This window comes from Gallus gallus, chromosome 4, assembly GCF_016699485.2.
Source record: "Gallus gallus isolate bGalGal1 chromosome 4, bGalGal1.mat.broiler.GRCg7b, whole genome shotgun sequence".
Taxonomy (NCBI): Eukaryota; Metazoa; Chordata; class Aves; order Galliformes; family Phasianidae; genus Gallus; species Gallus gallus.
Window position 1 is genome coordinate 78,781,146 of NC_052535.1, and position 27,248 is coordinate 78,808,393.

Below are 27,248 nucleotides of genomic sequence, written 5' to 3' on the forward strand. Positions count from 1 at the left end.
CTCAACAAAAACTTTCAACAAAAGCCCAACGAGAAAGACATGATTTACCAACCTGCCAGTGGTAGCTGGAACTCTTCTTTTAACAGCATGAATGCCAAGAGCTGGAAAATGGCTTCTCAAATGCAGGAGCTCAGAGAACATTTTCCACCTGTTTTTGCTGTTGCATATTTTACAGTAGAATCATCAGACAAAAAAATAAAATAAAATAAAATAAAGGGGGGGGCATGAGCAGTGAGAGAGATCTGAGATTTCTTTCTTCCAGAGGATAAAGCTGAGTCACTGAGATTCCTTCTCTGCTCTACATGACTATTGGATTTCCATCTGTTGTGTCCTTCTCCTGCCCCCAATTCCTGTCCTATACATTGGAAATTTGGACAGCCCCTTGATATGTTGGAACTATGGACCCTAAATTCCACAAGCCAGTAAAGGCTCGTGTTTCCTACTTCCTGAGAAAGTACAACAAAAAGACAGCCAGTACTGTTCTGCTAACTCACGCTAATTCTGCTAAGTCATCAGAAGCTGAATGGCAGCTTTTCTACCAAGAGGAGCAAGAACTAAAGACTGAGCAGTATCCTTATCCTGGTAGCAGACCAAATAGCCAATAGTTGATGGCCTTTCCTCAAAATGGAGACTTTCTTGGTTGCTATGCAGGGATACGGTTGTATTTACAACTATATTTAGAAGCTCCACCACCATTTTGAAGTTAAAAATAATTAAAATTATAAAGTTTTTAATTTAAAATATGCATACATTTAATATACAAAATTGTACAAATTATACATTTAACTAACATAGAAAAATACATCTTGTTAACAAGATAAAATGTCAACATATCTTACATAATTTGTGAGAGTTACAAATCTGTGATAATCATCAAGTAGACTTTGTGACTTCGTTACAATTCTGTATTCACCCTAATTACGTTGAAAATTAATACATATGTACAATTCACATCCATGATAAATGTCTTAAAGTGGAAATCTTTATTGAAAAGTTATCCATAAACAGATCAAAATCAAGAGTGGTCTCTATCATGTTACTGAAACTTCTTGGTTAGCTTCTCCACTTTGACACCCAATTACAGGGTAATCATGGGTAAGAGTTTAAACTTTTTGCATTTATTTACAACCCTTTCCCCTCCAAAAACATCTAGCTGGTACATCTGTTTAATAAGTATCAAACCATAAACCCCAGCCTTTTTGTGAATTCTTTGGCACCTCTTGAAATGGACTCCAACTTGTGTCCCCAATGCTTCGTGGTAGCTACAACACTAGTGGCTGTGCAGAAGAGCTGAATAGCTGCACAGCAGTAGAGCTCAAAATACAAGATCTCCATACATTATTCATCCCAGATTTCTCATTAATACATCAGGAGGTGGGGAAATATCTTTGTTTCAGTCAGGGTGAGTAGACAGTTTTTACTCCTTACTTAATTTACATGGTTTCTTTCTTCAAATTCCAAACAAAAGACAGAAGTCTAATTTATAAACAAGCCATAAAAATCTGTTCCATGCTGCATCTTGTCTTATATACTGTGAGCTGTGTAATGATTTTTCTTCTAACTATTTACATATTTTTTAAAACTTGTTTGTCATCAAAGGGAGCAAAATAGACAACCACTCCTCTGAGTTTCATGCCCAGGTTTTTTATTTCTTTTTCATTTTTTTTTCTTTTGGTAGCTCTGTACCAACTATTTTTAATTCCTAGAAGATAAATTTCTCTTCCCATCTCCAAGCCAAAGGCTGAGGCTGATCGATTTCTCCTAAGATCTGCTTAGGAACACCAGTGAGAACATGAATGACCTCTCAAAGGCTTTTTGTTGAGGAGTGGTATTAACCAGTTAATTATTTTTTCCCTCATTTTAAAGAAGACACAACCACTATTCTGAGAACAGAGAAATGCAGATATTCAGCATCCATTAATTCACACTGCACAGTATCCTCTCACGTTGGAATTTACATTTGCATATTCATATTCCAATAATGAGAGTCTGTTACAGACAGAAATAACATCGAACAGAGATTTATACCACAGATCCCAACGACTCCAGATCAAGGTAGGTCTTCACAACTACTCATCTCTCTTTTCCCCTCCTATGTATTTGGAAAATCTTAAACAGAGCATATTGCTTTAATATCTATCAGATGTGAGCATTTCTTAAGCCAAGTAGAAGATTGCATGAAATCTTGGTCCCAGGGAGGCCATGGAGATTTGTGGTATAAGTATCTCATCCAGTACATTTAAATTTACTTTTTTTTTTTTTTTTTAATTCTACCTCCAACTTGCAATTATCCTTGTTAGCAAATAATGGTTTAGGCATGGATGACAGCGGTAAAACAAGCTAGCTATATTTTTAATTCACACCCTACATAAGAAACAATATACTCTCTTTCCTAATAATTTGTGGGGACAAAAATTCCTGTCCATAATCCTATTGCTACTGGTTTCTAATGCAAATATGTTTGGAGCCAAAGGCACAATATATTTTAAAGGAACTCTGCTGAAGCAGGAAGGAGGTTTGAACAAATTTCCGTAATCCTAAGGTCTGTTTCCCCTCTGCCTCCTTAAGGCACTAAAGGATTTCCGAAGGATTAGTAGCAAAACCCAGCATGTACATGTCCCTCCCTCCACCCACAACCATAGAAAATTGAAATACTAAAATCCTTCCTCTGCAAGTTAGAAATACAGGTCAAGGTTTACACTTTTTAAAAGCCCACAAGGTTAAACATCATCCATACCTTAGTATGGAGGTTTAACTTGAGAACCCTACGGTGTATGTGAAATATTTCCCAGCAATTGCATTATTCTGAATGTAATGTGATTATTGTGCAGGAGTCAATCATGGTACTTCCAAGCATATGCCATCCCATAGTAGTATGAGGAATAGAATTCAGGCTTTAAAGATTGCACAGGGAGCTGTGGAAATACATTAAGCTATATTTTCAGTACCTTGTGATGCGCTATACAGTATAGTATATGGAAATAAGTGAACTGTCAAAGAAATCATCATGTAACACAGCCCACTTTGTCTATTTAGGGTGACAGAAGAAGGTTATTTTTACTTAGAATTTAGCAGCACCTCAATTCTGACTGTGAGGAATTTGGTCAAAGCGATATTGTGCATATAAAGCAATCAGAACAAAGTGCCTCATTTTGCATTCTAAGAAAGTTTAACACCAAGCAATGGCATACGTAAAGCAGTGCCCGGCTTGTTTACCATAGACAGCACATCTAAACAAGCTAACTTCTGCTTAGCAAAAGAAAACCAAACAGACTCTGTAACAGTTAGACAACACTTTTCACCATAAGAAATCCAGAAAATAGTAGCTAGGATCTCTGTTTTAGCTGATAATCTCACATTTAAAAATTTACTGTTAGTGATTTTAGGTAAGACTGGAATTTTAATTCCTGATCCTCAGCCACATGGTCTATCAATTTAATTAATAAACAGGGTTTACCAATATTGGTAGGATGCTTTTCATATTAGGCTGTGGCAGAATTTAAAGTAAATCATGGTACAAACCACAAAGAATGAAGCGTGCCTTATATTTCTTATGCTAATCATTTTAGTATGAAATCTAATGACAGGAAGCCTAAGATGATACAAAATGGATGGGTTCATTATCAATATTTATAATTCATGGTGGGAGATTATGCATAAATGCGAGGAAAGAAGCATGATGTTTTAGTTCAACACTTAATTCAAAAGTAAGTAGTAGGGTTTAATTGCCTGAGTACTGTGGGAATGATGCATGTTTTCTGGTGGATTGTATGCAAAGGGAGAGAAAGCTACGCACATGTCATTGCTTCATTTTAAAAACTTGTAGTTAAACTTCAAGTGTTAACATGCCAACATGCCATCTTGTTAGTAATCATAAGATGGAAATACACATTACATTAATCTGATTCTGGATTCTGCTGTTTTTTTTTATCCTTCTGCCTCCTTTCAAAGAATATGTATTATTACTGGGAGACTGAGCTTTGTAAAGATCAGCACATTCTAGCAGTGAACTCAAGAAAAAAAAAAAGAAGAAGAAACAACACAAAAAACAGTTGTCATCACTGAGAGTCCATTACAGTGAAAGGGACGGTTTGGGAGATCAGTATCTGTGGCTGTTCCCACTCTGACAACATGAGTTGCTGCAGACTTCAACAGCGCTGAGCAAGCTTTTAGTTAAAGAAGGAATGTATATATCTATATGACCACTTATGACTACTTAAGCACGAGTCTTGTGCCAGTGTTCATGTCTCCCTGACTTCACAAATAGGTACTCAGATATGAATAGCAGGAGATATGAGTGCATAAATGTGCACTATGTACTGTAGTTGCAAAATATTTTTGCATAACATGTAATATTATCAACCAATGGGCGCAGAAACACCTACTTCGGGATAAGAACGTATATATGTGAATACCTTATCTGAAAGTTATATTCAGCATGGCCTATTCATATGGTTGAATACCAATCCATCTAGAACATTAGGACATGGTGCTTTGAAATCCCAAATGCTTCTCTTGTGCCCATGAAGATCATCCTCAATTCATACCTTCGTAAAAACATAGTTCTATCTCATTTCCTGGACAGTTTGTACCTTCATCTAACATGTCCTCAGAAAAACCAAACATCCTAACTTAGCCTCTTTCTGGAATGCTCAACACCATAAGAGACTGAAGACATTGCACGCCCACATCAGCAGACCCATGAAGACTGAGGTCTGTGCTTAGTATGATAATTTCTTAAAATGGAACTTCAGGGATCGTAAGAAAACAAAACAACAAAATAACAAACCACATATCAGGCTGGCTCTCATGGTCAAGTTCCACTGCAGGATGTGGCTAAAACATGGTAGATGGTAACTCAGTGCAGCTTCTCATTTCTTTCCCATAATGAAGCCGTTGTGGTAACCTCCACGTCAAAGCACCTTTCATCATTCCTTCAGAGCAGTAATTGTGTCTTTGTAACCAAAACTTTACTCCCTGGATAAGTGAAAGGAGAAAATACAAAGAGAAAAGCATAAGATAAGAATCTGGATTTCCACAATTTAAGGAGTCGTTCATTATTTGTTCAAGGTCAAAATAAAGCATTTGGAAAGTAGTGTGCTTTGTGTGCTTCCATGCATACATAACACAATTACAGCATTAAGGGAACACATTGTGGGAATTGAATTGTTCTAAACACATTGAGATGTTTTCCCATGATTAACTGATTTTATGATGAAAGTCACATCTTGTACTTCTCCTTTTTGCTACTCCTTCTTGTAAACAAGTTCCACTCATCCATTTATCAATATGAGAATGAACACTTCCTACCATCTTCCCAAAACCATTTCATAATCCTCTTGGAGGTAGACTCTCAGATAAAGTGCATTCCAGGGATGACAGCCATCAAATCCAACCTTCCAAGTAAGTCCTATCTATATTCCTTTTCCTTAAAGCAATGTCAAGTTCATCATTTGGATCATCTCTCAGATACAAAAAGCCTGGATTTGCATTTTCTAATGAGGCTATCATTATTACTGTTAAATATTGTGAGTGATGCATTGCCTGCATTTGTTGCCTAAAACTTAGTGTCTACTGGAGAAACATTCATCTTAGTATATTAAGAGCAGGGAAATATTAAGAGCAGGGAAAGAGCAGAGAAAAAAGAGCAGACACCTACATACAAGAATCTAAAACACTGATATATTGAAGTCATTATTGTAAAACTGGCTAGCAATGGAAATTAACTGTCATAACTAAAACATATCCTATTCACTCACATTCTCCCCAAAAGATTAAAATCAGAAAGAGGGAAAGAAAAGAGCCCTTATGTCTTGTAATTTAGGATAGGAAAGTTTTAACCTTCAAGAAAAACAGAACATAAAATCATGCAGAGTGAGGCAGAATAAAGGGGAGGCCATCATTTTTGGAGAAGCAGATATATGAGATACTGTAGGAAACAAAACCAGCGAGGTATGCAAGAGACAATAATTGAGTCAGGAGAGTGCCAGCTGTGCAAGAGCACAACTGTGATTGCTATTGATAAGAGGCATTTGGAGTCCTTCCATACTCACTAGTTCAGATTTCCATCTTGGATAAGAAGGTGACAAATATTCAGTCTTGCTTCTTATTTAATACAACACAAGAGGCTTTCTGCAGCCTTTTTATGATGTTATACATTATCTCCTCTTTTTTTGCTATTGGTGGATCCAAACAAAAGAATTTGGGGAGTTTCTTTTCTATTCGCGGTGAAATAGAGCCCCATTCTGTATTGCCAATAGAGTCCTTTGCAGGTCATTCTTTTCTTCAGGCAAAGAAAGGGAAGGCTTCTAGAGTGCTGGTGCCAGGCTACAGAATCACAGAACTATTTAGTTTGGAGAAGACCCGTGAGATCAAGTTCAACCAGCACTTCACACTACCAAGTCTACCACTAAATTAAGTCCCTAAGCACCACACCCACACATCTCTTTTCTACCTTCAGGATGGTGACTCTACCACCTCTCTGGGCAGCCTGTTTTAATGCCTAACCATTTTCTGTGAAGAAATTCTTTCTCTCATCTAATCTAAACCTCCCCCAGCACAACCTGAGGCTGTTTCCCCACATCCTAAAGCCATTTCATGTCCTACAAAAATACTGTCTCTGGGGATCACCATATTTTAGTATGAAATGCAATCAGGACAATATGCATCAGAACATATTTACAGCTCTCGCTATCCACAGCTACCAATAATTTCACAGGATGTCAGCCACTTCCCTTTTTTAATGAATATCACAGAGAGAATATTACAAAGAGAAATACAATCTTGCATTCTGGGACAGTCTGAAAGACATTCCTGTCTCTCCCCTTCCACTTACACAGTCTCTTCTCTGTGATCCCATCAGCGTGCATAGGTTCTGGACAGGATCAGAGTGATGAGATCCCATGACCTTCTAAAACTTCATCTTAATTTAGAAGATAGAGAATTTGTACCTTTAGCCTTTCATTTGCTTGCACAGGAAACACTCATCATTTCCACTTTCAAAGGGAAAGTTTCAAAGGGAATTTTTTTTTTTTTTCATTTTAGTGGCCACACCTTTTGTCACTGAACTTTGAAATAAGTTCTCCAATTTTCTAAAGTCAGGGATAGAGGATATTTGTCAAACAGGCACTGTAAGTCTCAGAAGCATTTGCAGTCTGAAAACAAGTATTTGCATAATATTTGATTCCATTTTTACATGCATTTTTCTTGAAAAATTTAGCTATCAATTAAATTTCTACTTTTTCTCATACTCTTCACTTTCTTTTTCACCTTTTTTCCATTGTCTTTGTCCTTGCTCCTTCCTATGTGGTGTTATTTATCCCTTCTTTTATTCTTCACTTCATGTCTTTTATGACCCTTGTGCTTCTTTCAGTCTTACTTCCCTGACACAGTACTCATCCATCTCCCATTCTTTTTGTTCGTACCACTTACCTAAGTAATATGGCAACATAAATGACTACTGATCTGTTGTAATTACTCTTGTCAGGGAGGATGTCTGTTTTGTGAAGTGCTTGAGGCAAATAAAGAAGGTCTTCATGATGTCACTTTGCCAAAGAAAAATACCAGCTAAGCATTTACAGTGCTTAAGCACAGAGGTGCAGTCACCAACAGGGTATCGCAGCAATTAATAACCAGCCAAGCCTTTATTAACAGTGAGACAGAATTTAAACAAGGGTATCTCTGCTCAGAATTCTGCTGGCTTCCTGTTCTTTGTTAGGGCTAAAGCACATGCATGAGCAGCGATGCAAAGGCTGGGCTCATGCTCCTCCACATCACAAGAGGAGCAAAATCAATTTCAGTCACCAGCACAAAGAACTGTTAATGCAGAAGGTCATTAAAGAAAACTGATTTCTGCATGACCTTGGAGCCTTAAAGGGAATCTTACAGAATTAAATGATAAGACTGTACCATACTCTCTAAGCCAGGGTTGAATCATATCCAACATAACAAAGATTAGTGCATTTTCATATGCTCAGTTGATGTTCTTCAGTCTTTCACAGCCTGTGTGCTATCTGCATTCATTTGTTCTGGCTTTTCCTTATCATCCTCATCTATCCTTGTTCATCATGCACTGAGATTCCCAAAAGTATAGGATCATAGTAAGAACTTCAAAAGGTCCTTTTAGATCCACCTACTCTAATAAGTGGCAGTTATGAAGCCAAACCAGGTTGCTCAGGCCTATATGTATTCAAATCTTTATAGCCTCTAAGAATGGAGAATACACAAACATCTCTTCTCTGGGCATCCTGTCCCATAGATGGATTTTCCCCATGGAGGAAAGGTTTTTCCTGTATTCAATCTGAATCTCCCTTGTTTCACCTTATGCCAACTGTGCCCAGCAATTCCTTGCAGGTTGTTGTGAAGTCTCTCTAACACCAGCTCTTCTCAGGGGTGATACATCCTAGGTCCTTTGGCCTCTCCCCAGAGGGCAAGGGCCCTTTCCCCACAGTACCTAAACTAACATTTTTAAGGAAGCTGAGCGAGAGAGCGCTAGTAATGCTATCCAAGGGCATTGCTGCACCTTCACCAACTCAACTTGTTCAAAGGACGATTTAATGAATGCAACGATAGGATCAGTACTGACTGCTCTGCGCAGACTCATGATCTATCTCTGCTCACAGCAGTAGAACACAAGCAGTGCTCCCCAGCTTCAACTACTTCTAGAAAGAGATGTCCTGTCTGACAACTCTACTCCAGGGAGCAGAGCTCTGCATCCACTGCCAGGGTCTGTGGTCAGAGACAAACTAATATAGATACTATTAAGACAAACGACAGCAGAGATGGAAAGGAAAAAAAAAAAAAAAAAAAGAAACTGCAGTACAGAAGACACAATCCTAAAATCTTTACACCATCTTCAGGGAAGGTCTGTTCTTCTTTTTTTTCTTTTTTTCTTTTTTTTCTTTTCCCAATTAATGAATGCACACACACAATTTCCAACAAAACACTTCTTTCCACTAGGAAGTTAAAGTTGGAAAAAGGAAGACATTCTTTTCCTCTTATTCTCTGAAAGAGAGTGTGAAAGTTGGTGATACCACTGTAAAAACTTTCCATGTATCTGGGGTCGGCTTACCCAGTGGACCATCACTTAATTCCAGCTGCTTCACTCTGCCTTCTGACTAATCTCAGCCAATACCTACTGGAAATAATTCCTAATAATAACCAACACCTAATATCTAAGAGCTGAATTCGGTGTAACAACTGAAAAGAATTCATGCTGCAAAATATAAAAGAATCACTCTGCTCTGTTTTGACCATGATCAAACATCACCTGTTTATCCCCACTTTGACATCACTGAGGCACTGTTGGCTTTTACCTCTGTTCCAGAGCTACAGCAGCACAAAGGAAAGAAAACGTCAGACAAAAAGGCTTCTGTTGTTTTTCAATATTTGATAATGTGGTTACAGATACTTGGTCTGCCAAATACAGGAGGCAGTCATTTTTATAATTTCTATTAATTACAGAAAATTAAAGGTCTGTGGCATACACGCCTTATTAGGAAACAATCTACCATGAAATATTCTATGCACATCTTAGATTACAGTCTAATTTTCTCAATTTAAATTTTTTTATTTAAAAAAATTTGATTACTTGCCTATAGAAAAACTGTTGAAAAAGAGTGATTGCAGGAAAGGAAGTGTTGCAAAACTACTTTTTGCCACAATACACATGGTATGATCCCTCAGCTTTATGGTAAATAAATATTGTTTCAACAAACACATTCTGATCTCTGTAAAAACATTCAATTTTTGTATTTGGAAAAATAAAATCAAATAGTACTCAGTGGGATCTTCTTATTTATGACTTACTGCTTATAAAGGTAGTTTCTAATTGATGGAGTTCAGGAGGTGTGAATCTCATTAAACTCGGAGTGAAGATGTATTGATCCCAATTACAAGCTAAGGCCAGCAGAGCTTGGCTGTATATCAGAGCAAAGGAAGAGCTATGCCAACTGCATCCCAGAGGAAAAAACAACCAACTAACCAGCCACGGCTATTATAAATCATGAATAAATTATATTATCTTCTGCTAGAAAATGAAATCATGGTAATCTAATTTTTTGTGCTTAATAAATGTATTACATACTAAGAAGTTTTGCATTTATAGATCTGATTCAGTATTGCTGCTCTGCCTTTATGCCACTGCCTCATTCCAAACTAACGCAGTAACTCTGGGAAAATGAATTCATGCAGTGATGAATGAGCTTTGTTTCAACCAAACTGTACACAAGACAAATTAATTTCATTAACAGTTGAATCTACATTATGCTCAATATACAACATCTGAGTAGTACTATTTAATGGTATGGAACTCTTCTGGAAAACGTAACACATTCATTTTCACACTGTTTGGAGAAGAACAATTTAGTAGCCTTAGTTGGGACTGAGTGAACAGGAATTCCAAATGTGTATGGGCAGTTGAATTCACTGCTGTGCTGAGCACCATCCTGGCAGTTTCTTTCTTCTACTAATGGTATAATGTTTAACATATAGGAAGAATATCTTTGCTTTCAAAATATCTTCTAAAATAACATTTCTGTAAATACTTCTTGTTCTGGTGCAAGACACTCAACCCTGACATGCAAATGCATACAGAAGATTCCTGATGTGTGACCTCCTGCCCATCAAATATTGCAGAAATTTGCAGGCAGGCAGCAGTAACAGATGAACTTATGAGATCAGTATCTAACCCATAGTCTTGAAAAAGCAGCCAAAGCAAGCCAGCTTGCCAACAAACTTAGGATGAAACATGCTGATATGAAGCAGTCCAAAAATTGTAAATGACAAACTAAGAAACCTTGAAGTCTGATCACAGCTTGTTGAGAAACACACACACATGTATGTGTGCATGAAAGAAAAATCCAGCTGGATTTTTTTTTTCTTTTATGATGAAGAGTTCATCCAGTACCAGTCCTCGTTAAAAACTGTTCCTATTCCAATTTAAAATAAGAAACAATGAAAACACCTTTGTATTCAAAGCATCTTCCACAAGACCCTGTTTGATTTTGCAGTACAAGTGTCACTCCCTCCAGAGCTTTTGCTAACCTTGAAAATCTACTGGCTCTTGTTAAGTATGGGGTCTTTTTCTGCTAAGGCAGATTGAGGATATGAACTTAGCGTTATTTACATCTCTTTGCATCTCTTATTAAGACTGTTATAATGGAGTTGAAGGCTAATACAAATGAGTTAACCTCTGACTATATAGACAAGAAGAGCATGGCACCTCCAAATACGCAGCATGGCACCATCTACATGTGTGTGTTAGCACCATAATACATCTAGTTACAAACGGAACATATGTGTTTCTTCCAGCAGTGAACATACAACATGCAGGTTGACACATCACTTTCCTGCAGCCCTAAAGTCAACACGCAAAAGAAGAACATTCATCTCCATTATTTCCAAACACTGGGGCTGAAGGGCCACTCCTTTCCCTTGCTGTTTCTCAGAGAGTATCTTTAACATCACAGTCTTAATCATAAGGTTCTGCTGGTAATGTGAAGTGCAAGTTTTGCAGAAATGGAACTGATGTACTTGCAGTATTAAGTAACAGTTATGGAGCCTCTGAAAACATGTCTCATTTGTTGGCTTTGATTCATTGCAGCAAGGCACTGCAAACTGAATCAACAGACAGTGAGAAAATCATAGAATCATCAAGGCTGGAAAATAACACTAAAATCATCTAATCCAATCGTCAACCCATCACCACCATTGTCCATGAAACCAAGTCCCTCAGTGTCACATCTCCATATTTTGTGAACGTCTCCAGGGACTGTGACTCCACCACCTCCCAGGGCAGCAGTAAACTCTGTACCTCAGAGCATGCCAGTGGGGAATGCTAGGGAAGACAAGGAGGTAAACACAACCACAAAAATCTGAAAGACCTTCTGGGTGAAGAGAATATACTTACTGTGAGCAGGAAAACACAAGATTCCTTGCATTAAAGACCATTGGAGTTTTTCAGTTTTGAAACTGCTGTCATTTTACCAGATGATCTTTCCAGGCAGACCTATTCACATTTCATAGAATCATAAAATCATTTGAGGTGGAAGGGACCTTTAAAGGTCACCTAGTCCAACTGCCCTGTAATGAACAGGGTCACCTACAGCTAGACCATGTTGCTCAGTGCCCCGTCTAGCCTGACCTTGGATGTCTCCAGGGTTGGAGAAGATTACCCATTTGCATGGATAAAGGCTATTCAGAAGGGTCACATCCATCTAAGCCACAACAACCTTTGGGCTAGAGGGGTATTGTCAATGTGTCAGTGGTGCCTATAAATGTGGGGCTGCCCACTGTCCTTCAGGAAGTTTGATGATCTGGGAAGCACCACAAATGTTTTGCAGAAAATCATTAATTTAAATTATTTGAATAAGGAGAAGACACACACATTTTCTTTCAAATTCAAGGTCATTAAGAATGGATTACTCAGTATGAGACAAGGTTTTATGACTCACAGGAGACTAGGAAAAATCATCAGCAGAACTGCATGTTTAGAAAACTATGTTTAGTCACCAAAGACACTTTCAGAGTTATTGCAAGCTCCTTAAACACTTTTTTAATTGCTGCAACAGCGCTGTAGCAGTAACAAAGAAATATCTTCCCTTAAATGCACAGTCATACAAGTAACTCATCAGCAGATTTTTCTTGCTGTTGTCAGCATAAGAAAAATGGGCAAGCAAATTCACATTTCATCAAGGTATTCTATTATCCCACTATCCCTCCAGTCACACAGGGGAGAATTATGTATGCTCATCCAGAACCGATTATGTAGCACTTGAGGCTAAGGATTTTATTTTAAGTAAAAATCAAAACAATATTACTACAAGTCCATGTGCAAGTCAATAGCAAATCGTAAACTTTCTGTGGCTGCTTCCTCACCCTGATGTCCGACCAACCTACAGGAGATTTGAATGTCAGCCTGCCCAGCTCTGTCTGACAGGGACAATGCGTGACAGCCATGATGAGGCAGCACTGCAGGGACAGCACACACAGACACCCCACAGCACAGTTGGACAGTCCCCTCGTTACTGGAAAAGCCCAAGGACCAATAGAGAATTTTGGTCTAGGGCAGAGTTCAGTAACTGCAGCATATTGTCACTTCAGCATATTTTAATGCAATGCCAATAGTAAAAGCCAAAGTGATTTTATCCCAAATCTAACTGCTTGAAAATTATTAATGAAAGAAAAACATTTGTTATTCCCATCAATATTCACAGAGGCAAAGCAAGTTTCCCTGGTCAAGTTTTACTCCTGTGGTGGAGAATTCTGCTTATGACCTACATAGCAGGAAGTCATGTTTCATTACAATCTTGTCCCCTTGAGCACTGAAAAATTTGGAAATCAGACAAGATGAACACGGTGGCCCAGATTTTCTCTGTCATTTGGGCAGTTTTGCATTGCATCATTAGTCCTAAATCACCCTAAAGGGACCATCAAGCTTGTTGTCTACCATCCTCCTGCTTCATGCCTAGAAAAAACAAGAACATGTTCACCTTCCAGGGCCCCTGACTGCTGAAACTCCACTCTGAAGCTGTAGATGTTAAGTATAAATTACAGCAAATTTTAGGCTTCTGTAACTTACATGGGGGATGCCTATTGAATTTTAAGGGCATATCTGGGACACATAAATGCCCAGACAGTTCTCCCGTCCACACAGTTTGGATCAGATGGTTTACTGGGTATGGTGGTAATGGGCAAATGGTTGGACTAGATGTTCTTAGAGGTCTTTTCCAACCTTAATGATTCTATTATTCCAATATCTTTACTCAGATACAGACCTCAAGGTCAATGATAAAGCAAGCACGGAAAAAAGCATGGAGCATCAATATGTATTTCATCTGCCTTTACAGTGCCATCTTACCAGCCTCTAGGCTTTCTAGAATAAACATGTCCTCAAAAACCATGAGAGCAATGCAGATTTGTAGGCCATCTGACTATGAACAGCCTGGTACTACGTGAAGAGCTGCATCCCAGCTACAGAGCTACGTGAGGGTAGGCACAGCAGTGAGCTGCTGCCTGACCCAGCACACAGTACTATATATGTGGACTTAACCAGTAAATCACAGACCAGTGCAGAAATGGTCTGCAACTGACAGAGCCACTAGGATGATGTATTATCTCTTCATCCTCTCTTTCTCCTTTAGGAGATGCACTATATCTGAAGTAAGTGGATGTAAGATCTCAACAGCCAGGTGCTGACACGTTAGGGTTTCCACGTGGGATTACTAAAAGCGGTCAGAAAACATTTTCACAGAACATTTGATTTTGATGAGGCTGCAGGATTCACGCCTGATTTCCTGCCAGGTCCCCTTCCCTGGTCTTCAACGGCATTTTTGGCAGGTTGACAGAGAGTGGGAGTTCGAAAGAAGTTATTGCTCCAGGATCACCTCAGAGATTGCAGAACTCCTAAGCTGCTGGCTCCTCTACAGATCTCATTAGGCAGGTTGCCAAGAAACTCAGAGTGGAGTATCCCTGCTCACAGATTCTGAGGCTGCCAGCTCCCTGTTAGCCCACCAGGCAGAAAGACAAGAAAGACAAGTGTGGGAGCTCTGGAAATGTGCAACTCCTTGGCACCCTCATCAGCCAGAGGACCCAGACAGAGAGCCTTGAGCTGGGGACCCCAAAGTTTCCGATGCCTTCAGTTCTAGGTGTTATTAACATAAGAACTCAAAAAATATACAATTTTTTAATTTGTTTCAAACCAGAAGAAAGCCAAATTAAACAAATCTATCAAAATCCTCTGCAAGATGAAATGATCTTTTTCCATTCCACACCACTTAAATAACAGGCCATTATGACTGGTCTACAGTACATCCCAGGGTCCAGATACTTAAATACACAGATTGTCCTATTGCCCAGCAGCCTGCGCTTTCATCATCTTCACAACCTCTTCATTCTTCCTTTTTATCCCAGGTATTCATTCCCTCCCCATTTTATTTCCAAAAGCAAGCTCTTCAGGGAATACTGTGTTTTATGTTTAATAGAGAAAACACCATATCTATGTAGCCATAGAACTAAAATAATAACAACAATAATAATATACAAACAGCAAAACTTTAAAAAGACACTAATTTCATGTGAACACATAAGCTAAGTTGAAAAAGATTTATTTTTCTCGAATTCCTATAATCACAAAGCCCTACATCAGGTCAGAATGCTTATGTAACAGTGATGCATCAGGCTCTGTGTCCCAAATTAGATAGAATATGCTGTGACTGCTACATAACCTTGTGTGCTTGTTCATCAAAGGCTCACATGCATCTATTGGCCCACTGAAATCTCAGCCTTCAATTTTCCAAAGGCCTGTAATTGTTACATGTTCTCAGCCTGGTGCTTGCAATCAGACACACTGAATCATTTTCCTGAGGCTTTTCTCTCTCTCTCTTTTTTTTTTTCCTCCCAGATTCACTAGTACCAATCAATTCCATTGCAGTTTTGCTTCTAGAAAGAAAAGATTTTGAGTTAATTCACATTAGTTATATTTCAGCATATTCTTTCAAGTTCAGTTGTTAATATGAATGTTCACTCCATATTTTCTTACTGCTGTTTCTTGTTCCTCCTTCCTGTTTAACCTTTTCCATTTTGTCACTCACCCACAAGCCATCCCTTTGAAATTGCCATAGCTCAGGGACTTTATACATCTTCACAGGACACAGCACCAAGGAGACTCTATCCAGACTGGGATGTTAAGAAAATCTCTGTATTAAATCTAGGACAAGGTTTAAGGAAGGGGAGAGGACTCAAATCAACAGCAGGTGCTCAGTGCTCAGGCTGACATGAAGTACACATCCAAGGCAGGCACTCATACTTCAGGACAACAAAGTTGATCTATTATTGAAGTCATTATAGAGCTTTATTCAGCTATCAAGTACATGTGGATATCAATGCAAATCCCAATTCTAGACTAAGAAGGTTGCTCCAATATGCAATTCTGATCTGCAGCTGGCATGTAAATGAAACCACTGACTTCTATATATATTCTAATATGGTTAAATTCAAGATGATGCGCTAGGAGCTAAGTGTACAGCTCATGCCCGCAGCATTAAAGACCATGTCAACAATAGCACCAAAGAAGCATGCAGAAACTTTTCTGGCCAACAAGTTAGCATGACCATCGAGCACAAAGCTAAAAGGTCAAATAGGATTTGGGATGTAAATGAGCAGCTGACAGACAGGCAGTTCTACCACATCTCTCAGGGGCACCTACTCTGAGTGGCATATGTGAAATAGAATTTCCCCAGCACTATTACTGAGTACAAGGCTTTTCAGAATACACAAGCTATTCTATAGGTAAAGTTTCCGCATTTCTTCTTATATTTGCTTCCATTTTTTACCACAGAGTAAAATACTGACACCAAGACAGGACAAAAGTATGATATCAAGCTCACCAAAAACAGTGCATTTATCTGCAACAGTATATGTCTAAAACTTTCTAAATTTGCATCTGTAATAACATCCGGAGCATGACCTGTTAGGTTTAATCACATAGTAGGCATTTTCCAAGTACTAGGAACAATTTTATGCTCAGTTAATATATGCAGTGCTATACTAAGCCCAGCTAATCAACACTATCTACTCTGCAAATAGGAAAAAAATCTGTATGTCTATCACACCCCACCACCTTTCTCCACCCACTTCAGGCAATTTGTTTCAAAGACTTTCCAACTCCATTTACATAAAATACACGCTCCTCTCCTACAGCTTGTTAATGCATTAGACTAATTTTATGAGGAGCTCTTGTAGATAACCACTGACAATAATTTCCTGGATCACCTTGTCACCTTCAACAGATCTGCAAGCCCACAGTGCAAGAATGTTATTCACAAGCAGAGAACCTCTGGATCTGTCTGCAGAGAGGAGGCTGTGGATGCGGATAACCTCTGCTTTTTTAAGCAGATAAGAGCTGGCAGAAAAGGACACTTGTCAATGCACATAAGGATCAGATAGATTCACTGTGGGAAGACAGAAGTGGGAAGTTCAGGCATTTGCAAGGGGAGAAGCAGGTGGAGCAATCTGGATGAGATTTGAGGGGTGGGCGTCTTATAGCCAAAACATATGGTTACTACTAGGTGCTTTCAGACAGGACTTCAACTGGCATTACTGGATCAGCAAGCACAGACCTAGGCTGCTGGCTTTAGCAGCTGCTAAAGAAGCTGTGATGTTCAGTGAATGGGCTTGGGCTTGGCCTTGCAAACCCTCCTCCTGCAGATCCATTTAAGAGAGTTGGAATGGGGTGTAGTCAGGAGACAGAAGATTAAGCCTAAAGTGCTAGGACACAACATTTCTGTTGGCAACCAGCTACTGCAAACAGTTGCACAAGCTTAAGAAAAGCAAAAGCAATAGTTCCAAGTGTCTGCTTTTACTATTATATTTACACCCTTTCCCTGACTGTGCATTTATTAAGCAGCTTGAAAACTTGTAGTGAGTGGAGGGAGCAATGTGGTTATTTATAAAGCAGTTAACCTTTAGGATTGACCTTTGTATTAAGATTAAGCCAGTCTGCTTCATGTTAAGAAGAGCAGTATTTTCATCATTTGGAAAATTAGAAAATATTCCAGAGCTATCTGTAAAGATAGCCAGAAAGAAGTTTTCAGCCTCGTACTCCGTTGGCTGGTACAGACTGTACAAGAGATGGAATCCTGATACAACAATGAAGCACAAGCAGACAGTGGCGCAACAAAACTGCTCCAGAAAACAGGCCAGTGGGAAAGAAAAATCAGATTATTTTGTGTTTTCCTGACATGGCAACTGTTCACTGCAAAGTATTCCTATTGACTTTCTGCTAATCCAAACAAACACACCACACCTGTCTTTGTTCAGAAGTTACTGCCAGTATCAGCTAACACCTGGAGCCCCAGCAATATCATTTATCCGGTACTAAGCTGGGACAAAAAACTGGAAACAATGGCTGGCATGCCACCATTTTACTGACCTTATCTCAGTGTTTTCTTGTTTCCAGGGAAACTCACAAAACTCATGTCAAAAAAAGTCCCTGTTATAATGGGAAAAATACTTTTTTATTTTTAGATATGGTTAACCCATCCATTAAGAACACAATGAAATGAAATTTGTAGGAGCAGTAACACTGGTGTGGGATAAACACACTGGTGTCACTGACTACATCTGCAGAAGAAATTAACTGGAAGTACAAGACACTGCTGTTTGCAGAGGTCCTGGGCTGCTTTGCTCAGGTTACCATGTACCTCAACAAGCTATTTCTTAATAATATGCCACACATATCTACTGTGTCTTCATTCTGCCTTTTGTTCAGTGGATTCAAAATTGACTTGTTGAGAAAAGACTGTGTGAGCCAAACCCTGATTACCACACACCTTCAAAGACACAAAAACAGTAAAGGAACGTTCATTCTGCTCCAAAGAGAATATATGATGGTCCCAAATTGCATGTTAATACCACGAATTATTCAAAATCACAGCAGGTAATAACAAACATTTTGTTATGCACAATTACACAGCTTAAACATGAAAAGACATAAAAGGAGAATAATTAACAGCTAGAAAAACAGAGTTAAGTTAAATAGCAATACTGCTGTTTCTTAGCATTTCACTGATGGATGGCTCATGCTAATGCTATTAACCCCAACCTTCAGCAATACCGAACCCAGCCCCAGGAAACACCAAGCATCAGAGATTCCATCTTGTTCCATGGGAAGGCTCTCCCATAAGGGAGGACAAGTACATTTCTCCCTCAGAAATCTGGCTTCACTTCAGCAAGGAGGAGACAAGAGGGGAGTCTCCATCTACTTCCAATTATCTTGTTCTCATTGGGAATACTTGGAGAAGAATTTGAGGTAATTCACACTCCTCTCCCTTCTCCGGGGCATTTGTCCAGTACAGGTTCAGTACATCACAGACTATTGTTGCAAATCATTCCAGCTCCATTTTCTAAATGAGAAAAATGAGGTCTAGTTGAAGAAAAATGCCCTTTGTCACACAGGAATACTTCTTGGGACTAATTAGTGCTTCTTTTACACTGCTGTCTGACTCAGCACAATGTAAGGCGTATTGTAATCAGGTATCTGGAATAAATTTTTTTTCAATTTCACCACAGGAGCGTGGACTGGGGGAAGTGAGGCTTCTAGTATCTATGGTCAGAGTTCTTACATAGCAATTAAACAATTATAGGAAGAAACAGAAAATAAAATAGGAGGAAAAAATCACAGGTTTCAGCACAGTACAGATCCCTTCCTTTCTCTAATTTATGAGACATAACACAAAGTAAAATAATTTAGGAAGCCTAACAAGAAGATGCAATACATATCTCCTTGGAAAAGTTGTGCACCATTTCTGTGGAGAAAATTAAGCTCAGAAGAGAAAAAATATGAAAATATAAATACCTGGTGCAGCGCTTTTTAACATCTTTAACAGATGACCTTCCCTCTTGACTGGAGGTCTCAGGTTGGATATAATACATCTAATATATCATCAGCTCTAGCTCATACAATTCCAATTTAAATTTTGTATCTCCCCAGGTAACCATTATTTAGCAATACAGAAGACAATTCAAATCTTCTTTACGCTCAGCAGTCATTTTATTCTAAGTGACACAAATTAAGGGATTTGGGCAAGATCACAGGGAAAAGTAGACCTTCATGGAAAGCATGAGCTAATTTTTAAATAAAATAGTTCATTCAACCTAATTTTCTTCCACCCTTCCTCACCCCTGTATAAGCAGATCTCCATGTGATGTCTTCACAAGACTTGAAAACATCACTGGGACACAGCCAGGTCAATTGGTGTGCTCCAATGGAGAGCAGCTGGGCTCATCAAGGCCTCTTCCACGGCTCATGTCAGCAACAAGAAAGAGGATAACCTCGTGTCCCCTCCATTCAAACCCCAAGCCAAAATTTTAACTTGCAGTGCCAGACATCAGAGATTGTTCCCTAAATTATTTGAGTCAAAGGGACGTGAAGGCTCTAATTAGCCAAACACTGCATCCTGTACCTTTGCTGGAACACGTGAAGTTGCTGAGGATTACGTTGCTGATTATCATGCAAATTACACTTTTCAGCCTGAGAAAGGGCACTCAGCTCTTAAAGAATGACATCAGACCACTTCACAGCTATGTTTTAGTCATTCACATTTCTTATGAAGACATTAGGTTTTCTTCCTCTGCTTCAAAACATGTAAACCTCTATCTTATGTAGAAGCAGAGGTGATATCCACATTCCTCCCCAGTTTCCTCCATCACTGCCCAAGGGCCTCAAGTACAGATCTGGATGTTCAGTTATCCACCTGGCTTTAGCACCTGATTGACCTTGTTATACAAGCTATCTTATATACCAACCCTTGAAATGTGCTCAGCATTGCTCTGCTTCTGACTTAATTTTTCTAAGAATAATAGACACAAGAGATTCCCCTGTATTCAGTGTATCTACCTCACTTTGACATGAAGAAGAATAATGTAGATACATCTCTGATCTTGAAAATCCCTGATTACATGGAACAAGTGATCAGGTTAACACCTACGTGAATAGGATGTTTTAAGGGGTAGACTCTGTTTTATCAACCGAGATTTCACAACAAAGGGAAGTACAGGGAGAACTTCTGGTTTTATTTCTGTAAGTCTAATGTTATGCAGTCTGTTCACATAAGAAACATCTTGATATCCCTGGCTTGGTGCTGGCTGCAAGGATTAACTGCTTTGCCTCTCCCCCACCTTCTTGAGAGCACCAAATTTTGAACAAAAAATACCAATGTGAGCAAAACAAATATCAATGATACCCTGTTTCCCATTAATTTCTCACCTCACTGCAATACAAAACTACTTCTGCCAAGAATACATATCCAGAAACTACTGCCTCATTATCTAGTCTGCAGCTGGCTAATGCAAAAGTCATCTTCAGTGGGTGACCTGGAGGAGGGGGCATGCAGAACTTTGTTTCAACAGCTGCAAGCTGTGTCTTCTGTCTCTTTCCTCTTTTCCTGAGGAGAGCTCATTTCACAGCCAAACTCTTTAGCTGGCTCTTGAGTTTAAACAAAACCACCTTTATGATGGGAAGGAGGGAAGGAAAGCAATGCAAATGGAATTGCTGAAGCAAAAATCTTTCTTCCCCTCTTTCCACTGCAGAAGGTTTTAAGGACAGGCACTCGCCCTGCTCAGGCTCTCAGTCTCAACAAAGCAAGTCACAAGACTGATCTGGCTTATTAAGGCCAGACAAAAAGGAAAAGCTCTGGTATCCTTCTCAAGCAATGAGAGGTTTCTTTTGTAGGACTGCAGGCTCATGATAGACTACAACTTTAACTCTTCCTTTTATTTCTTTGGCTTAGACTCGAGTGCTTTCAGAGTCTTAGCCAGGAGCTTCAAGTGATAGCACAGCTGAGCTGCAGCTACAGGAGTATTTTTAGATTGGTTTCCAATGGAAACAGAGCATTCACAACTATTGTGCCTCTCCATTCCTGCCTCTCTCCTCCACTTTTGAACTACGAGGCCATATTTTAAAAAACAACAATACAGGGGAAAAACCTCAAAGTTTTCACAAGCTCCCATGAATTAGGAGGTCAGGAGAAGAAAGCAACTCCTACAGTAAGCTTCCTCACTATAGGAAAACATACGTAGGATTATTCCCCTTAGAGAATGCACATGGGTCCTCTGTGTACCCAAATACTGCAAAGTTTCATCTGGGCTCAAGCCAATCTTCACCACACAGGCAAATCCAATTCAGAAATCTGCTACTTCTTCCTACACACAAATTCTTGTTGTTTTGTCAACAATAAAGGTCCCCATGACAAACCAGCATTAAATCTCACCTGTTCTCTAACCATACCCTGATCTAGCCTTTTATTCTGAAAGATGAGTTGCCCTGTCCATACCTACACAAAACCATGTTCTTCAACAACTGTATTTAACTGTTTGGACTTTGCTCAGCTTCAAAGAATTTGCTTTTTCGCTGTATGCAAAATATCCAAACATCTGCATACATTCACACATGGGCTCAGTTCTGGGACTGTCTTTTGAAGGTAGAATTGCAGACTGCAATGATGAAGCTCATATGGCATCACTGACCCATTCCACACAAACTTAGCTTTAAGTGTCAGCCCTTCTCTTACTCCTCAAGCCCAGGACTAATCCACATGAGACTAAGTGCTCATATTATTAATATGGGTGCTGGCTGCAAACTCCCCTCAATTGTTTTATTTATGTAGTTAGCCAGATCCTTCAGTGTCTCGGCATTGTTAATGCAAGGTTACTATAGCAACCTCTCTATGACCTGCATAGTCCTGATAGCAGGGAAGAGTTGATAGCTGAGTTGCTGTATTTATGGCCTTGAATAGAAAACTTTAAAGATGAATGGTCTATGGCATTCATATGTGCCATACTTACTCATCATGCTATATTTATTTCTTTTTATCATCTTTTCAAACTACATTTATCTTTAAATTCTAAACTACTGTGTGTGATACAACAGATTAAGACAACATCATTTAAACTTGTTTCTCCTCTATTTTATGTTTAGCAAAGAATTAAACTACTTGGTAAAGTCCAAAGACTACTGTGTATTTCACAGTATGGTTGATCAAATTAATATAATCTTATTAGAGTTCTAGACTCAATTTTCAGATGATATACAATTTAAAAAAGCAAATTCAGGACTAGCTAGCCAACTTATGGAATATCATGGACAGAAATAACATGTTTCTTTTCCTGTATTCATTTTTTTTTTTCTTAGGAGGTTGCTAACTGTTATTCAACTGAGACAAGCTTGGCAGAAGTCTACTACAAGTTCAGAACTTGTCAAAATAAAATTTAAAATTTTCTTGACAGCTTCTCATCATACAAGAGGAGGCATTGCTCCGGATGAGTGCTACACAACTAGGATCACCGTCACATGATAGTAATGTACTGTAGATGGAGATAGTGAGGAACAGCAGCAATTTTTTTTTTCCCTTGCTGGAGAGTCATTACAACACATATTCAGAATGACAAGCACGTGCTTAGTTTTAGTCTGCATTTCCTTCATTACTACTGCACTAACTGTTTGAGCATGCACGCATGGTTTTAGATCAGAAAGGCGTGGGCAGCTCTATCTGGTTTTAACTGCCTCATATCCAGGGCAGGCAAGAAATTCTCATTCAGATCAGGGCTTCAATTGAGACTTAAGTAGCATATAAGTCATACAGCAACCTTCCATATAGACATGAAAATCTGTCTCTGTGAGACAGTAAATAAATGTTCATTGTTCTCTTTTGAGCAAGTTCCTTTTTTATTTTTTGTTTTTATATATGTCATGCTAACATAATTCTTCTCTGGGCCAGTTCTTTCTCCCAGAGGCAACAGGATTATTTTTCTATTTTCAGGAAGGAGGAAATTGAGCTTCAAAATGCATTGCCTCAAAGCCATACACCATAAAAAAAAACCTACCAATATCAGTGGAGGAATTGACAGGGATGAACTAAATCCACGGTAAGGATCTTCCATCACAGTAGTCTTGACACAAAATGGAGAAGCATTTTTGTCCTTGTAGTCTCATAAAGAAGGCAGTAGCTTAAGAGATTCTTGGACTGAATAACTCTGTCATCCAGAGGACAGCTGGGATTTTTCAGGTTTTTGGTTAGTTAGTTGTTTTTTTAACTTTGTTTGGTTTATCACAACTGGTGATTTAGCTAACAAATAACGTATCTTATGTATTTGGCTTTTTTTTTTTTTTTTTTTTAAGAAAATTGCTTCTATTGATATCTCTAGACAGGATAGAAAGATAGGTCTTCACAAGTCCAGTGAAAAATATATCTTTGTTAGTCCTCAGCCATTTTCCAGCAAAACCACCAATTCCAGAAATAGCTGCTTAAGTCCTGGGACAGGGAGTGGTAGCGAAAACAAAACTAGTTATATTGGCTCCATCCACCTGCTTTCCCAGTATTAAAAGAGTTCTACTTAATTTCAGTCAACTTGCATAATTGACAGCAACCCAAAAACCATCACGCCATATGTCTAACTTCACACTTGTAACACTCTGACTTATTTCTCTTTGGTATATTAAGGCTTTTAGCTAAGATTTTTAAAACTTGCCTTCCTTACCCCATTTAAATGACCTGCTTTATAAAAATGCTGAGTATGTCACACTGTCACAGAGGTCTAAATGTTGCTTAGTTTTTCTTGATGGTGCTATCACATGTGATTAGTTAATCTTCAGAAAGTCTTAGACCCTACGTTTTCCAACACTCACATAAACCTTCAAGGAAAAATCTTCCTATGCTCCTAGCATAAGAGAAATGAGAAGGGTTTTTCTGGGGAGTCCATCACCACTGAATTCCCTTTGAAAGTGAACGTTTAATCTCTCCAGCTAATATGATTGTACATCAGCTCTTTCCACCTCTTTGCACCCTCCTGTGTTCTAAGCCTTTTATTCTAATTGACTTCAGAAAAGGTTTTATTAAAGAGGGCGGTTTTCTGGCTAGCAATTAAAGTGTATCAACATCATTTCTGCAACTCTCCCTTGAAAACCAGCCCATCTCTTATCATCTGCAGAAAAGAGACAGTCTTTAAAAGCAACACAAGGACAAGCAAAAATATCTGCAGATGTATGAAAGCTTTGCCTAAACCTTTCATAAATTATTATTGTACTAGAGGTTTTGAGGCTTTTTGTTAATGAAGCTAGTCTAGAAGACTCTAAAGTATATTATTTGAAGCAGGCCTAGTAAAAATCCCTGGTGGTGCAAAGTCTCTGTGTTTTCCCTCACCAAAATTTGTGTTGACAAGCAGCAATGCAGAGACACTGTCTGCATTTTAAGGGTGGCTTTGTAGGTCACCCTGGGTCTAACCAAGAACAAGAAAATTGGGTTCAGTTTCTTTATCCTCCCCAGACTTCTAGGGAAATGCTGGGAAAGTCACTTGTCTTCTCTGTGTCTTAACTTTCCCCTTATAAAAACAAGGATGTAAAAACTACTTCCATATTTAAATACTTGCTTAATCCTCAGATAATCTAGTCCTTTAAGTTATGCTTTTTTTTTTCCTATTGAAGTTCGTGAAATTCCATTGTATCCTTAAACATGCATTTAAGCAACCTCAGTCATGTGGCACTAAAGTGTGTGTAGAGTATTTCCATCTCAGTAGTGATATTAAAATATTTTAAGTTAAGTAAGAATATATATTATGATCATTAACCAAGTCAATATTTGCTTTCTTAAATCCCAAGCAATCAAGCCTGTTCTGCCTTTGCTAAAGAATCAATGTTGTACTTGGCCACACGTGTCCAAATTGAAGCCATTAATCTCTCCCATTTGTCACCTCCAGATTAAAGTGGTTTTGAAACCAGAGAGAGTGCAGCATGCTCCCAGCACTGAAACAAAGCTGTAGGTCTCTCAGAAGGCTCTGCTTACGTGTAAAGGATATGAATTGAGTGTTTTATGAATAGCACCATGAACAAGAAGGAAATTGCCTGTGTATTCATTCAAGCTTTGATCTCACCAGAATTATGATCTGTAGTTTAATTTTTACTTTTACAGGAACTATGTTATTGCTAAGAAGAGCATGCAAGTAAGTATTTAATCCTCTGTTAACAGCAAATAAGTTTTGGTCACCTATTTTGAGGTTGTATGATTATAAGAACAAAGACTATATGGCTGAAAAGTATCTGGCTACCAAATTTCCTCATTTGTTTTAGTTGCTGTTGATTTTGTTGTTGGCAAAGGGTTTGTTTGTTTAGTTGGTTGCTTTGGGTAGTTTGTTTTGGCAAACAATTCCTTTTAGAGGAACTTCCTATTCTGTGAAACATATTCAGGAACAAGTAAATGCATTTTTTGTTAGTCAAATTTTATACATTTTAGTACAGAGTACAATTAGGGGTTTATCACGTGTGGAGATGTATGTATACAAACAAGCCATCTACCTATGACTTAGAATTTCTTTGTAATTTGGCTCCACAGCCATTAAAATTCACTAAACTGTTCTTAAAATAATTGCAGTCCAATCTGGTAAGAGATGAGTCACTGTTTACAGTACATGGAAAAAAACGTGGTATATAAATTCATATCCATCTTAAGGAGACACCCCACAAAAAGAAATATAAGTTTCCATCTAAAAATATTCCACCTATTATAGGTAAAACCTTTGTTACAATTAATATAGGTATATATTTCTTAGCTAAAGTTTAAAGAACAATTTCCATCCCTTGCTGAATAGCAAGCTCAAGAAAGCTCAAGCTCACAATCTGTCTCCTGCAGCTCAAAAGCGTATCTTCCCTTCTTGCATTTTTCTCTCATTGCTCAGTCTGCATCTATCCCCGATGAACTCTCTAAAGGACAGCACAAGAGTTTAGGGCAAAGATGTTTAAAAACCTGCCCTTCAGTGTCCAGGTGGGGACACAAAAGGCAGAACATCAGTTCTCCAACTCTGAAAAACCCATTTACAACTCTACGCAATATGTTGGATCAACTTGTCCCTTTTATGATATCAGCCAGACGTTTGTTATAACAACTATGAAATAAAGAAGTATTGCAGATCAGCACTCACATATCTTCCACTTTTATCTAGGACAACTAGTTTATTCCATTGTTAGCATTCAATTCACTTAGAATCACAAAATCATTAAGGTTTGAAAGACCACTAAAATCACCTAGTCCAGCCATCAACCCATTATCACCACACTACTAAATCATGTTTCTCAATGCAAAATCTACTATTTTCGTGATTACCTTCAGGGATGTTGACACCACCTCTCTGGGCAGCCTGTTCCAATGCATTACTACTCATTCTGAGAAGAAATTTTTCCTAATATCCAACCTGAGCTAATCCAAACTAATACCCTTACTACAGTCTGGGATGGTATGTGCCAGGACAGCTGTCAGTTCAATCTGACTCAGGTCAAACAAGGTCTACGCTTTTTCAGAATGGGTCTGAAACTATATTAAAACTTCTTAATTTTAAATTTGCTTAGGTGAATAAGCAATATAAGCAGAGACTTTTAAAGTCCTGTATGAAGAGTTTTAATTAAATATTTATTAGCATTAATTAAAAAATAAGGTTAAACATAATGCATATTCCAAATCTTCTATATGACACAAGAATCAAAGGATTCTCATTGAAGTGAGTTAAACTATCTTGCCTTGAGTAGAATATGGCATAAATGTTTGTCTGGATCAAGATTGCTTCCTTTTATTTTGTCAGCACTCTCACTGAGACTAATGCTCCTTACAATTGTGTAAAATTGCTTGTACTCACATTCTTATTTCAAAGTTAAAAAATAAAAAAAAAAATTCAAAAGAGAACAAGGTTGTGTTTCAAAAGGGTAAATT

At 38.4% G+C, this 27,248-nt stretch overlaps 1 protein-coding gene and 1 non-coding gene across 2 annotated transcripts in view; both read right to left on the reverse strand.

The window, feature by feature from the left end:
* Nucleotides 1-713: 713 nt before the first annotated feature.
* Nucleotides 714-27,248, reverse strand: part of C4H4ORF50 (chromosome 4 open reading frame, human C4orf50) — a 76,086-nt gene continuing 49,551 nt past the window's right edge. The window contains exon 16 of the transcript XR_001466433.4: nucleotides 714-4,977. The gene's annotated coding sequence lies outside the window, so the exon portion shown is untranslated. The remainder of the gene's footprint in view (nucleotides 4,978-27,248) is intronic.
* MIR1701 (microRNA 1701) lies at nucleotides 9,923-9,999 on the reverse strand. Its single transcript, NR_035195.1, has one exon. It is a non-coding gene; the product is annotated as a microRNA 1701 (primary transcript).